This window comes from Prionailurus bengalensis, chromosome X (genome assembly GCF_016509475.1).
Source record: "Prionailurus bengalensis isolate Pbe53 chromosome X, Fcat_Pben_1.1_paternal_pri, whole genome shotgun sequence".
NCBI lineage: Eukaryota > Metazoa > Chordata > Mammalia > Carnivora > Felidae > Prionailurus > Prionailurus bengalensis.
The window spans coordinates 37,748,822-37,764,860 of NC_057361.1; the positions used below are offsets into that span (position 1 = coordinate 37,748,822).

General features: G+C 41.2%; 1 non-coding gene and 1 pseudogene across 1 annotated transcript; both read left to right on the forward strand.

The window, feature by feature from the left end:
* The window catches only part of LOC122477046, a 57,066-nt pseudogene that overhangs the window by 21,473 nt on the left and 19,554 nt on the right, over window positions 1-16,039 (forward strand).
* On the forward strand, window positions 3,214-3,318 carry LOC122478092. Its single transcript, XR_006295855.1, has one exon. It is a non-coding gene; the product is annotated as a U6 spliceosomal RNA (small nuclear RNA).

Consider the following 16,039-nt stretch of genomic DNA (forward strand, 5'->3'; position numbering starts at 1 on the left):
CATTGACTATCATGTGGCAAAATACAGTGATTCCTGAGAAATGAAAAACAAATGCAGTAAGCCCAATGACTAGCCCAGTTTACTGATTTGGAAGAATTTCCAGGTTGAAGTGCAGAGAAGGGGAACTGAGGCAGAGCCAGAAGGGCTCCCTGAGTTAAGGAGATGTGCATGAGAGTCTAGAAAGAATATGGTTAGAATTTGCAAGACAGGGTATCAGAGAAGAGATAGCTTCACACAGAGAGAACTTTGGTGATTTGTGGGAGCATCACTCTTGAGTAGTTAGCAGAATATTGATCAGTGCATGCAAGTGTGAAAAATTCTAAGGCTGGGGAAAGAACCACCGAAAAAGATTATAAGTAACAGTGCATAATGCTCACAGTGAGTTGAGAGTAATCCCCATAGCTATACTGGAAAACCTCATGATTCATGAAGCATCAGCCAGAGTACACAGAAGGGCTTTACCTCAAAAAGAAGGGATAATTAGTGTTAGACAACATAGTTCCAGTCCCACCCCTGATACATTTTAAAAACATAACTCAGAATATCTGGCATTTAATCAAAAATTGCCAGGCTTGCAAAAACGAAAACAAAAACAAAACAGGGAAACATGACCTACATTGACAAACACAATCACATAATCAAAACTGACCCAGAACAGGTAAACTGATTAGAATATGTAAACAATGATGTTAAAACTGTTATTATAACTGTCTTTCATATGTTCAAAACTTAAGTAGAGATATGGAAGATATAACAGAAATCCAAATCAAAATTCTGGAAATAAAAACAGCAATGGCAGAGATGCAAAATAGGATTAATGGCAGATTAGTCATTGGAGGAGAAACTATTTGCAGAATTCAAAGACATAGCAAAATAAAGCACACATAGAAAAAAATAATTTTTAAAAGTAAGGGGTGCCTGGGTGGCTTGGTCGGTTAAGCGTCCAACTTCAGCTCAGGTCATGATTTCATACATAGTTCATGAGTTCGGGCCTCACATTGGGCTGTCTACTGTCAGTGCAGAACCTGCTTCAGATCTTCTGTTTCATCCTCTCTCTGCCCCTCCCTCCATCCCTCCCTCTCTCTCTCTTTCTCTCAATAATAATAATAATAAAATAATAATAAACATTAAAAAAGTAAAAAGAGCACCCATTAGTTGTGAGCAACAGCAAGTGTATTAATCCATGTGTAATTGAAATTTCTGAAAAGAAAGTAGGAGAATAAAGATAATTTGAAAAAATAATGGCCTCCAAATCCAAGTTTTATGAAAAATATTGACCCAGAGATTCAAGAAACTTACCATACCCTAAACACAAGAAAGATGAAAGCAAATAGTGCAAAGCATATGACAATAAATTTGCAAAATCAGTGATAAAGAGAAAATCTTAAGAACAGTGAGAAAAAAGCATATATACAGAGAAGCAAAAATCAAGATGACAGCAAATTTCTTGTGGGGGGAAAACCAAGTGAGAAGACAAAGCAATATTTTATTGGAAGCAAAAAGGGTCAATTTAGAATTCTACAGCCAGTGAAAATACCTCTCAAAAAGGAAGGCAAAATAAAAATCTTTCAGATACAAAAGCTGAGAGAATTTATCACCAGTACACATGCACTATAAGCAGTGTTAAAGGAAATCATTCTGACAGAAGGTAAATGATACCAGATGGCAATAGAAATCTATACAAAGAGGGGCATCTGGGTGGCTCAGTTGGAGGAGCATTTGACTCTTGATCTTGGGGTTGTGAGTTCAAGTTCAAGTTCAAGATTACTCAAATAAATAAAGCTTAAAAAAACTGAGAGGAGAGAATTCTTTAAAAAAATCTATATAAGGAAATGACAAGACCTGGAAATTGTAACTACATGGGTAAATTTATAAGATGTTTGTCTTGTCTTTAAGGATTTTTAAGTCAAAACGGACTATTTAACATAATAACAATGTAGTTCAGTGTTTATAACATATGTAAAAGTAAAATGTATGCCAACAACAATACAGAAGTTAGGAGGCAAGAAATATACTTTTGTTAAGTTCTTATACTATATGTGAAGTGGTATAATACCATTTTAAGGTAAACTGTGATGAGTTCAAGTTTTATACTATAAACACCAAAGCAACCACTAAAATTTAAAAAAAAAGCAGAGTGAAGCCAACTCAGGAGAGAAAGTGGAATCATAAAAAATATTCAATTAATCTAAAAGAAGGCAGAAAAAAAGGAAAAGGAGAACACAGACCAAATGGAACAAATAGAAATCGAGTAGCAGGAAGATAAGTTTAAACCTAACAGTATCAATAATCATGTTAAGTGTAAGTAGTCTCAGTGTCTCAATTAAAAAGTGGAGATGTCAGATGTGATTTTAAAAGTAAGATTTGATTATATGCTGCCTACAAGAAAACATTTCAAATATAAATACACAAACAGTTCCAAAGTAAAAGTATGGAAAAAACATATACCATCCTAACACTGATAAGAAGAAAACTTCAGTGTCAATATTAATACCAAAGTCGATTTCAGAACAAAGAATACTGCCATGGACAAAGAACATCATCTCACAATGATAAAGGATCACTTTATCAAGAGTATGTAAAAAATCAAAAATATGTATGCACCTAATAACAGAGTCTCAAAATACATGAAACAAAACTGATAGAATGTCAATAAGAACTAGATAAATCCACCAATACAGTAAACAATTTCAATACCCCCTCTCAATAATTGATAGACCAAGTATACAGAAAATCACTAAGGATAGAAAAAAAAGCCTAACAGTAATGCTAACCAAAATGACCAAATTGATGTTTATACAGAACATGCCACCCAAAGACAATAGTTTTTGTCAAGGACACATGGAACATTTACCAAGGTGAGCATATGTTGGGCCCTAAAATAGTTGTCTCAATAAATTTAAAGTGTTCATACTTACAAAGTACATTCTCTGACTACAATGGAATTAAATTAGAAATTAATAATAGGAAAGTCTCCAGAAAATCCCTAAATATTAGGAAACTAGTCCACTTCTAAAATACTCATGGGTCAAAAAAGAAATAAAAAGAGAAATTAAAAAGTATCTTGAACCAAATAAAAATGAAAGCACAACTTTTTGTGGGATGTCACTAAATAATATTTAGAGAAAATTTATGGCACTAAACACCTATATTAGAAAAGGAGAAAGGTCTCAAATCAATGGCATCAGTTTCAACCTTAAGAAACTAGAAAGAATGCTCACTTCAGCAGCACATATACTAAAATTGGAATGATACAGAGATATGCATGGTCCCCTGGGCAAGGATGGCACACAAATTCGTGAATCCTTCTATATTTTTAGAGTATTACGCTAAGTGAAATACATCAGGGAAAGACACATACCATATGATTTCACTCATATGTGGAATTTATGAAATGGAACAAATGAACATGGGTGGGGGAAGAGGAAAAACCAAGACAACTATAGAGACCAAACTGATGGGCCTGGAATCAGTATTTTCTTATGTTTCCAGATGACTCCAATGTGTAGCCACGTTAGAGAACCATCGAATGACTTCAGTCTCCTAGCTGTCCCTTCAATGTTCCATGTTGGTTCCCAGCTCCAAGTGGTCTTCATGCCTTCACTATGTGATGAAATGCTACCTTCATCTCTAAATACTATCCATCATCCAAAGTACATTTTAAGTCCTGCCTCACCTACATATCTTTCCCTAGCCAGTTTATCCTTCAGGATATTTTCCTTCTTTCTACATCATCTTTATTAGCAAGGCATCCTCCACACCTCCCTTAGTAATCTATAGTGAAACTTTTTAAAAAATTTCTTTCCAGGGGCACCTGGATGGCTCAGGCAGTTAAGCGTCCAACTCTAGATTTTGGCTCAGGTCATGATCTCCCAGTTTGTGGGTTTGAGCCCAGCATCAGGCTCTATGCTGACAGTGTGGTGCCTGCTTGGGATTCTCTCTTCTCTCCCTCTCTGCCCCTCCCCAGCTCGCTCTCTCTGTCTCTCTCTCTCTCAAAGTAAATAAATAAACGTAAAAAAAAAATTTCTTTCCATACTTAATTGCTTTTCTCTTTCCACCCACCCCTGAGCTCCTGGGTTTTAATTTACACATGTTCTTAACGTGAAGGGGTTCTTCCCCTGAAAATTATGTTTGTTCTATTTTGAAAAAGTTCAGTGTGGCAAACAGATTTTAAGGTGACTCTAATAATCTCTATCTTCTTGTGTTCATGTCCTTATATAATCCTCTCCTTTGGAATGTGTGTAAAACCTATGACTTGCTTCTGATCAATAAAATATGACAAATGTGATGGATGTCATCCCAGTGTTTATGTTACATTATATAAGACTCCATCTTGCTAGTGGTCTCTTTCTTTTTCTGTCTCTCTCTCTCTCTTCACTGCTGGCTTTGAAGAAGCAAGATTCTATTAATCCTACAGCCCCAAGAAAATGAATTCTTCTGGTAGCCTGAGGGAGCTAGGAATCAAATTATTCCCCACTCAAACCTCTGATTCCTGGCTGATCCTTTGATTTCAGCCTTGTGATACCCTAAACAGAGGACCAAAGTAAGCAATATCCTAACTTCTGATCTACAGAAACTGAGATAACAACTGAATCTTGTTTTAAGTTGCTAATTTCATGGTAATTTGTTACTCAGTGATAGAAAACCATTACATATTTTGGTACAAAAAGTAGGCTTTGCAACTTAGCAGTAGATAGACTCTGGAAGAATCTGGAGGAACATTATAGAGAAAGCCTAAATTGCCTTGAGCAGACTGCTGGACTGCTAGTAGATTTTTCCAGTAGAAATCTGGAATTGGAGGATGCTGTTGGTGAGGGCTCAGATGAAGTAAGGAATATGTTTTAGGAAACGAAAAGGAGAATCTTTGTTATGTAGGGGCTGAAGGCTCAGAAGAATGATTTCCTATTGTTATATGCAAAGCACAACTTGTAAGTGGTGAACTGGATTATCTAACTGAGATTCACCAGTGAAGTGTTAAAGGTATTGCGTAGTTTCTTCTTGGTGCTTGGAGTAAAATGTGAGAGGAGAGAAGTAAATTGAGGGAAGAACAAAAAAGAAAGAGGACTTGATGATCTTGGAAACCCAGTCTTTTCAGATGGCAAAAAAGATGCTAATTTAAGACAGCTTCATCTAGAGAAAATGTTGAAGAGTGGAACCCTACAAGCTCTTGCTAGAACATCAGAAAGGTAAAAAAGTCAGAGTGTTCAGTCATACAAAGGATTGTTTCAAGAGATGGAGGGAGGATCATAGATCCTCTCAATCAAACTGGAGTCTTTCTCAAAAGCTTCTATGCTCTCTCAACAAGAGGTCCAAATAGAGAAGGGATTGTTTGGAAAAAATCTGTGGGTGTGGCTTTTGTCTACTGGAGTAAACCCCTTTGAAATCCATGGAACACCCACAAAGTTCCTGAGAAAATTGTTTCATAATAAACACTGCCAGCTTGAACTGAAAAGGAAAAAGAGAGTACAAAATGGAGAGGTTGTTGGATCCCCAAAATCACACTGGCAGGAAGCAGGCTGATAAAACTAATAAGCTGAAAACACATGCTAGCTTTCATGAAAAAGGAAGGACAATGACCACAGAACCAAGAGCCCAGAGGGTGGAGCTGAGAGCCATGAAGAATGATTCCCAGACTGAAATCTAATCAAGTAACTTGCATTATTCGCCTGGCTGGATTTCAATATGGCTGTGGACCATTGACTCCTTTTTACTTTCCATTTTGTCTTTTTTTTTTTTTTTTAGAGAGTAGGGAGAGGGGTAGAGGGAGGGAAAGAGAGAATCCACACTGAGCATGGAGCCTGACACAGGGTTCGATCCCACAACTCTGGGACCATGACCTGAGCCCAAATCAAGAGTCGGATGCTCAACTGACTGAGCCACCCAGGTGCCCCCATTTTGTCCCTTTTTGAACTTCAACGTCTACAGCTGTTGTGCTGTGCCTTCTCACCATTGTACGTTGGATATGCTGAGAGCAGGTAATGTGTCTCTTTAGTTTCACAGATCTGCAGATGGAAAGCAATTGTAGCTCCAGGGCTGTGCTTAAGTCATGACACCCAGGAGCCTCCTCTATACTTGGACCTGATTTAAATTAGGAGATTTTGGACTTTGGGCTGATGCTTTAATGCCATGAGATTTTTGGGAAACTTTGGACATGGGTAAATGTATTTTCCATGTGAGAGAGACATGAATAATCACTGGGGGCCAGAGGGAAGACCATAGAAGACTTTAACATGGCTCTTAAGATCCTCACCTCCCTCTGTTCACACCCTTGTATAATTCTCTATCCTCTGTTTGTGTGTGGGTGAAACCTCTGACTTATTTCTAAACCAATAGAATGTGTCAAGGTGATAGGTTGTCACTCCCATGATTGTGTGATGTTATATTAAACTCCATTTAGCCAGAAGTTTCTCTCTCCACTACTGACTTTGAAGAAGCAAGCTTCCATAAACCCTATAGCCACAAGGAAATGAAGTCTGGCAACAATGCGAGGGAACTTGGTAGAAAATCCTTCTCCAGTCAAGCCTCTGATGGGAACCCAGTCCTGGCCAATACCTTAATTGCAAGTTTGTGAGAGACTAAAGCAGAGGACCCTGTTAAATCATGCCCAGACTTGTGACCCACAGAAACTGTGAGATACTGAATGTGTGTTGTTTTAAGTTAGTAAATTTGTGGTCATTTGTCATGCAGAAATGGAAAACGAATACGGTCAGACTTTCCACTGCTGTATTTTAGTCACCATTCCTACTCAGGTAAACCACAGGGAAATTATGAGATGATATTTGCCTTCTATTTTCGAACTTTGCTTGTAGTCTCTTTATCATGCACACCCTTGCACGTTTGGACATTGGGAGTTGAAGCTACATTTACCGACCCTTAGAGCAGTGGTTCTCAAATTTTAGCACGCATCTAAATCACTCAGAAAGCTTACAAAAACACAGTATTGGGCCCCACCCCCTGGAGTTTCTAATTCAGTGCATCTTGCGTGGGGCTCAAGACTCTGCATGTCTAATAAGTTCCCTGGCTGCTGGACCAGGACCAATATTTTGAGAACTTCTACAGACTGTCTCTACTACAGTTCCTCTTTCTATGGCCTCCATGATATACATTTTTTGCAGTTTGCTCTGACCCCTTTTCTCATGATGATTGATATCGTAAGCTGCTGGAATTTCCAGATTCTGGCTGGCAGTTGCTATGGCAACGCACACAGGGTTGCCCTGTGCTTGGGGCCCTGAGTGAGGACGGCACCAGATGAATCACTGGCATAAGTGACTTATAAGTGGCATGGATGTTTCTCTCGAGTCGTCCATTTCCTTCTGTGACCTCATTCCTGGTTTCTTCCCTTTTCTGGTAATGTGTTTTTTGAGTTTCGCTCAAGATTCTTCTCTATATGTGGTAATAACAAAACCTTAGATATATGCGGTCTCCACATTTATAAGACAATATCTTTTGCAGCACAAAACTAAATTGTATCAACATCGCAACCCTTTGAGACATGCTGTGTAGGCCTTATTGTTCCCATTAACAGATAATGAATAGAAGGCTCAAAAACCCTCAGATAACTAAGATTGTTAGTTAGATTGTGTCTTGTCGGTCACGCCAGACAGAAAGTGACAGAGGCAAGTCTGGAATCCAGAACTCCTGATTTCTCCATTAGCCCTGGGATTGCCCAGGGACCTGGCAGAAACCAGAGTACGGTCAAAAGGATAACTAGAGACAACTTACCAGAGAGAACTAACAAGCGATGGTGAGGTACCCCAGGATGAGAACGTAGCCTGGAGGGTCAAGGGGACAGAGTGGTTAAATAACCTTAAGGGAGAGCTATAGTACCAGCGGGTATCTAACAGGAGCTGTGGCCTTCGGGGAGGAATGCAGATCAATGCAGATCGGGTCAAGCCACGGATCAGCAGGAAGGGGGCTGGGACAATAAACAACCAACTTCTCTTCCCAGCATACGAGGGAGGCTCAGGGTGAGGCAGAGACATTTTGCATTGTTGCTGTCCCATTAGGAGGCCGTTGCAGATTTCTCAACAGGGAGCAACACCTGAAAATGGGGTATTAAGAGAACTGGCCTGACAGTGGGATACAGGGCAGATGGGAGGGAGGAGATGCTGGAGGGACAGAGATGAGTTAAAAGGATGGTTTAGAACTTAGAGCAGCTTCCATTTCTGGCCACACTGCAGTGGCCCTGAACAGAACAGGGAAGGAAAGACACAAGAGAGTTGTACGGAGGGAGGAGGGGCACTCCTCCATCCCCAGGACACGTTTGTTTAAAAGAATTATCCTCAGGGTGCCTGGTGGCTCAGTCGGTTAAGGGTCCGACTTCGGATCAGGTCACGATCTCGCAGTCTGCGAGTTCAAGCCCCCTGTCGGGCTCTGTGCTGTCGGAGCCCGCTTCAGATCCTCTGTCCCCTTCTCTCTCTGTCCCTCCCCAGCTCACTCTCTCTGTCTCTCTCAAATGAACTTAAGGAAATGAAAATAAAAGAATTATCCTCATATACTTGGAGTTTGAAGTCCTTCACAGGCTTTAAGTGGGGTATGACTGGCCTTTTGGTTTTTGTTTGGGTTCCTGAAAAGCAAACTCAGGGAGAGAAGGATTTGAGTCTTAGTAGGTATTATCACCTACTACCACCACACATCTCAGGAGCATCCTGTTCGAGAGGCAAAGGACCTGGAACATTTGTATACCGACTCCTGAGTATCATTGGTTGAGAGTTGCTCTTGGGGAGTGTTAATTCCTGACACATCCAGCCAGCCACGTGCACAGGCAGAGTGACCATCCGTGGCTTGGGACATGGCCTCCTGACCCGGAGATGTGGATGTTGGCAGTTGGAAGTCATTTTGAGTGCAGTGAACTGGGTGTGGGCGGGGCATCGACAACACCTGCTACATTGTCATTTGCAGGATGGTGCTCATCAGCTCTGTGGTCTCAACCCACTTAATACAGTGCCCTAAGCTGTTATTTCCAAACAATTCTACTCAATCGCGTACAAAATCAAGCCAGCATGGTGGTTTTGAAGGTTATAGCACTGTGGAACAAATACCATACCGGGCAGTGGAATGTGTAGTTAAATGCAGGAGGTAAATTTTGATAATTTTTTAAGGTTCTGGGGAAGGGAGTGGGAAAGATATATTGCCAAATTGCTGGGGGAATCAGCGCAACTAACATATCGGTTGGAAGTTAACCAATGATTTGTACCCAGGACTCTGAGCCGTCAATCCAAAAGCAAAAAAGGAACACGATCTGCAAGGAAAGTAGCCAGAAAGCCCTCACCCTGTTTTGCATAGTATGTCTGTTTATTGCTCTGACCTGGCTGCAAAAGACACCTAATAGCTCTTACTTCACCGAAAAACAAAAGCTTCAAAGCGGTGTCATTTTCCATCAAGTTTTGAGAACAGCCAATTGTCCCATGACTTACACTTCACTGAGTTTGTATCTCTCGATTCAGCCAGGACATCTGCCCTGCTCTATATCAGAGCACTCAGCATGATCTTGAATCCACACAGACACAAGTTTTGAAAAAATGAGGCAGAGGGAAGCATTTTCTGTGCCACACTGTGCTGAATTATTTACTCCCAGGCTGGGATTCAGAGAGCTAGCTCTTCCTCAGCCTTGAATTTTACTGCAATACAAAGAAAGAAAATAAGTAAATAAGGAGAGAGAGGAAATAAATCCCTTGGAGACCTACCGGCATATGAAGTATCTTTTGAAATGGAGCCTGATGCCGAAACAATCGTGTCATTTCAGAGTGCGGTACTAATGTGCTCACAACTATGGCTAAATACCGGAGCAAAGCACAATTTGGAAGCAATAGATTTGTGGTCGTTTGTTTAAGCAGGAAAAAAAAAAGAACCTAAAATTTGCATGCATTTATTTAATTAAGCATCTCAACATTTAGAAATTGACTCCAAAATAATGCCTTTTAAGCATTGTGGGCAAAGTTGTAAGTGCAGGTAATGGAAATGAGGACGTCTCCATTTCCTCTGAGATCAGGGTGAGGAAAAGGGATACGATACACATTGGGTGGTATTCACGTGTCCGTAAAAGAAAACAATCTGCCTCTTTCCAGGGTATGTATCATGGAGAGGGATCACGAACATTCCCAATGTATTCTGAAGGGGCTGTAACCACGTAGTCACATAAATAGACGGTAACTTTATTTTTTGTCTCCTCCTGCTCCCTTACATTTATTCAGAAGGATAATTCCTTCCCAGCCCCTAGACAAAATACTGGGGAGCCCCACTTCTTTTCTGGAGTGCTTAGGTAATACAAATTCTTATGGTTACGTTAAGTCCAAAACACATTCTCTTTTTAGTAATGAGCAGTAACCAAAATTTCCAGGTCCGTGTGGTGATGAAAATTTTGAACATGACCGGATGCTGGTAGGAAGGCTGGAGCAGGGGGTAAGGTGAGGGAGAGACATGATCAGCTTTTTATCTGGAGAAGAAATAGTGCTTCTTCATTTTCTTTCCCCGGCTGTTCTCCCGGTCCTTCACGCCCCCTGCACGGGTGTGTGAAGAGGGGGAAGTATATAGCTGGGGGTGGGGGTACTTAGGCCTTTTGCAACTGCGATGTCTCCCCCCACCAAATGCTTGGAGGTTCTCTTGCCCCAGGTGATGGACTCTCTCCTGTCTCATCTCTTTGCTTCTCTCTCTCTCCCTCTCTCTCTCTCCCTCTCTCTCTCTCTCCCTTTTCTCAAACACACATACACACACACACACACACACACACGTCCAAATCTGTTTCACGGTAAACACTTATGCATCCTTTTCTCCAATAGATTCCAGAACTGCTGGCCCTTGGTCCACCCAATGCAGCTACTAGACTAGAGCAGTTAGTCTATCCATTCCAGGTACGAAGTAGATGTTAATCTACTGTGTCTCCCCTTGAACGATGGGCAACACATATTACCCTGCCAAATGGTTTCTGGAAAGGCCCTCTCTCGTGATCTGAGGTAAAGAAGGAAGTATTTCCTGGCCTTCTCAACAGAACTTTCTCAAATAAATCATGTCTAAGAAAATCTCCCTCTCAACTCTAACCCTCGACCCTTTCTCCCCATGTTGTGAGTGAGTCACAAAACTCATAATTTTGGGTTTTCGCCATTTCTTTCTGCAAATCCTGTAGGAAAGTCTATCTCACATGTCATTTTGGTATCTGGTATCTATTAGTGTCTCAGCAGAAATTTCTATTTTAACATCCAATTATAAAGTAAAAAGTGTGAGGAGGCTATTTTTTTTTGCCCTCAGCCAAAACTTGGAAGTGCTCACAAACTCAGCAGTAAGGAACCCTTGGCTGGTACTTTTGGATTTGCAGAAGACCTCAGAATTACTTTTAATGGAAAGCTAGTATGTCGACTGCATTTACTGGGAAACCACTGTGGGTCCTCAAGATAGCTATGATGTGTAAAATGTCATTTCTCTCCCCGCCCCCCCCCCACACACACCCTAGAAGGAGAACTAGAGATATAGAAACATGAAGTGGTTTTCCTGGGGACAGTAATGAGTTGTTAGAACTTCAGAAAGAACTCTATTATTGTGTGATCAACCAACTGACTAAGCCTGTTAACAAACATACGACAGAATTCAATTTAATAATTTCTTTCTGTCCCATAGGCTTAGATTGATCTGAAGGATAAGACTGCATGTGATCCAAGATCAGAAGAGTCAAGGAAAGTCTTTTCTGTAAAAGCCTTCAGGAGCCAGAAGTAGTACCAAAGCTGGAGGGCAGGAGATCATCGAATTAATCATATGGGCAGACAGAACTTCAGAAGAATAAATGCACTAGAGACAAGAAGAACTTGAAGTTGAAGCTAAGTTCCCCCACCTTGGGGGATTCTTTCACACTCCTAGCTCAAACATGAATCACCCTCATGAAGAAGAGATATACCTTGGAAATGACCATAACTCATCTCTCTCAGCACAGCTCAGAAGTCTACTGGGGAGGGCACTGGTCTAGCTTTCTGCTCCCTTACTTGTATCCATCTTGCTCCAGATAAACCCTCCTATGCCGAAAGCCACACACACACACACACACACACACACACAATGGCAGAGAATGGCAGCTGCTCATCAAAGCTGTTTTCTTATCTCCCTGAGTACACAGCTAGATCACATTTTTCAGCTTCTCTTGAGGTTAGTTGTGGTCACGTGACTAAGGCTCAGCCACCAGAATGAACCGGGAACTCTTGTGTTCCACTTTCATAGCTGGCCCATAAAAACCTCCCACATGCCACCCTCCATGTTGTTTCTGATGCTACTGACTTGATGCAAATGAGCCCAACAAGCTCGGAAGCTACACACTGAAGATGGAAGAAGCCTGGCTCCCCGAATTGCTACTTGGAAGATTGCTGCCCACCAGTTGGACCACCCACTTTGGACTGCACATGAGAAAGAAAGAAATTTCTGTTGTGTCTGAAGCATTATATACATTTGGATTTGTATGTTGCAGCATCTAAGGTTACCTTAAGCAGTACAGACACCAAGAAACACTGTTGGATTAATACACATGTCAGCTTGGGTTTCAGCTGAGAAGTTCAGAATAAATATTGTAAATGTGACTTTGAGCTCCTTTATAGCAGAGTCCATATTCTAGCTATCTTTGTGTCCTCCTTAAAAAATAGTTCTTGAAGGAGTATCACATAGAGTAAGAATTGAGTCGTTATTTGTTTAAAATGTGCAAATGTTCAAATCTTAAACAGATGTATTGGCTGTGAAAATATTGAAGAGCTCTTACTAGGACCAAATAAGAGAATATTGAGTAAATGAGTGAATTAATGAATAAATGGTATCGTTTGGTGAAAATAAGTCCCACCTGAGGAGTTGTAGAAATTTGCTCATCTGGAAAATAAAGACTATAATATCTTACCCTTATTATCAAATCAGAAAATATACTTCCAGGCCTTTAATTGCTAAATTGGTAAGTGCTAGACACATGTAAGCTCTCTGTATAATTTGGATAAGTTACTTTGTGTGTTGGTAAGTTGGCAATATGTCAATGTTAGGGTTGAAGCTCGAAGAAGGTGAATCAGGTGCAAAGCACTTTGGAACATCTTGAGAAAAAATTTTTAAAAAATTGTACGAGTGCCCTCAAGACTTCAGACTTCTCAAAGTTCCTAGTCTCTTGTGATTTTCGGGCAATGTAATACCCACCATTCGCCACCGGACTCAAGAGAACAGCTTTGCATCAACGGTGCTCTGCAATCACGAGCGGACATACGCCTTCTGTATCTCCCTAGGGAGTACCTGCCACTTCTTAGGTTCCTGCTTGGTGATCACAGTCAGAAAAGAATTAAGCAACACTGCTGTGCCAAATACCATGGAAGTTCATTCAGCCGTATTACGTGATTGAAATGTCAGAATGTTTAAACACTTCCAGCCACATGAAAATACATTTGGACACGTTTGGAACAAAGCTGGCAGAGAACAACCACGGGAAATGTTCCTATAAAATAGAGATGATCCGGCGATTGAGAGAATGCTTCTGTGTTGACTTTCGGCCACAGAAGCCTGGGAGTGGGGATTGGGCAAAAGTGGCTGCCCAGTATGGCAATGGGTAATGACAACCCCTCACCAGCTAAAGTGGGGAGGTATATGTCAGAGGCTGCCATGGCTGCACTCATCCCTGCAAGAATGTCTCTTGTATTGGCTGGGCAAACGACCATCACCAGGGGTCAAGAGAGTTCCTGTGAGTTCAATGTAAGGTCACCCCTCCTTGAGTCTCTAGTCCTCCACCAGAAAGAGGAAGCCCACATGCTAGGGGCAAGGTTTCCTTTATGCAGGCTTCATCCTCCACCCATAGAAGTCAAGCAGTGGCTCCCCAATTCTATATATCCCCATCACTCCTCTCAAGCTGCCTGACACTTACTAGCACAGTCTGCTTCAGAACAACATGTTCTGTGTCAGTCACCGGGAGACATCTAGGGTTCCCAGCCATCCCCTATCACCTGGCCTCTAGTCTCCTTATGGTTCTAAACACTGCCTTTTCTGTAACCATCTCCCCTCCCACGGACCCATCTCCTGAAAGAACTGGAACTTTCTGCCAAGCATCTATCAATCATCAGCCAAATGCCTCATATCCCCTTGTACTTCCTTGACTATTCCCTTCACCTTTTTATTCTAAGTGAAATTTACCTTTCCTCAGATGCCTCCTCAAACAGTAGCCGTTCCGTCTCCCAGACCCTTCATCTTCACTGGGTCTAGATGTGAGGTAGTGTCTTCCTTCCTCCTTATTAATCTCTTCCAGATCATCCATCACTCCTCCCTAAAACTACACAGTTTGGATGACCTCCATATTGCTAAATCCAGTAATGCGTTCTACATTTGCATTTTACTTGCTAGATCAGCAGCATTTTACTGAATTGACGACTCTTCCTGTTAAGACACTTCCTTCACTTGGCTTCCAGGACACCATACTCTCCTGCTTGCGTCCTACCTATTGGTTGCTTCTTTTCCATCCCTTGCTACTTCCTTCTCATCCCACTGACCTTTAAATGAAGCCACAGGACTTCATCTTTGAATGTCTTTTTTCTGGATACACTCACTATCTTGATGATCTCATTCAATCTCCTAGATTTCTACACTCCCTATAGGTTCATGACCCCCTAAATTTTATCTCCATCTCAGACCTTCTCCTGCACTTCACATGCATACACCCAAGGACCTGCCTGACATCTCCATCTGGATGTTAATAGGCATTTCATGTGCAAATTGAACAAACTCCTGGTCTTCTTCTCCAAACCTCTTCCTCTTGAAGTCTCCCTAGCACCACTAGAAGAGTAAATGATAATTCTAATCTTCCAGTCATTCAGGCCAGAAACCTTGAAGGCATCCTTGACTCCTCTCATCCTCACACTGTACATTAAATTTATCAGAAAATCCTGATGAATCTACTTTCAAAATAGATCTGGAATCTGACCAGTTCTTACCAGCTTTCCTGCTACCACTCCGACCCAAGCAATGGTTATGTCTTGCTCAGATTGTTGCAGTAACCTCCTAACTGGTCTGTCTTCCTCTGTCCTTGCCTTCTTCATTTTGATTCTAAACACAGCACCCAAATAATCTCATCAAACATCAGCAGAACATATCATTCCTTCACTTACAACCCTACAATAGCTTCCTAGCTCATACTGTAAAAGCCAAAGTCCTTACAATAATGTGCAAGACCCTTTGTGATTTGGTCAGGCACCGCATCTCTAACCTCATCCCCTACCACTCAAGACCCCAAAGCTTTCTTGCCATTCTCTGACCATCCGAGGCACAATTCTTCCTTGGGGCCTTTGTATCGCTCTTTTCTCTGCCTAGAATATTTCTTCTGTAAGTATCCACATGGCATACTCCCTCACCTCTTTCAGTTCTATCTAGAAAGCAATCACTACTCCAAGTCTGACCCACTCTATCTCCATTCCCTCCCTCATTTTTTTTTAACCTCAGCACTTATTGCCATCCATCATACTAGTTTAGTTATTTACCTTATCAGTAGTCTGTCTCTTCCACTAAAATAGAACTTGCATTTGGGCAGGGGTTTTGGCCTATTTTACCCACTGTTGTATACCTAAGACCTAGAAGTATGCTGGTGCATAGTAGGTGCTCAATAAATATTTGTGGAAATAACTGTCTCACAACATACTCAGTGCATAATAGGTGTTTAGAAAGTGTTTATCAAATACTGTGTGACTTCTCTTTAATGACCAGAAATACAATGCAGGACCTCTTCGGCCCCCAGTATCTTAGTTAGCACCATGACCACACATTCAGCATCTATATCTTCCTCAAGTGCAACTTCCATTAGCATTACCTGGGTTGCATCACCATCCTGCTTAACAATCAGCTAACATTCTACCCACATTACCATGTGGTTTGAATTACAGTGACATGTCATGTTACAGCATTTCTTTTTTTAGTGTCCATATTTAGACTCTGAAGTAGTATCAGAAGACTCTACAATAATCCTGGAGGAATAGGGTGGAGACCACACCCATAGTCATAATAGGTCAGACCATTCTTGAATGTCCTCTAAACGGCCAGTGTATTTGTGAACTAGCCC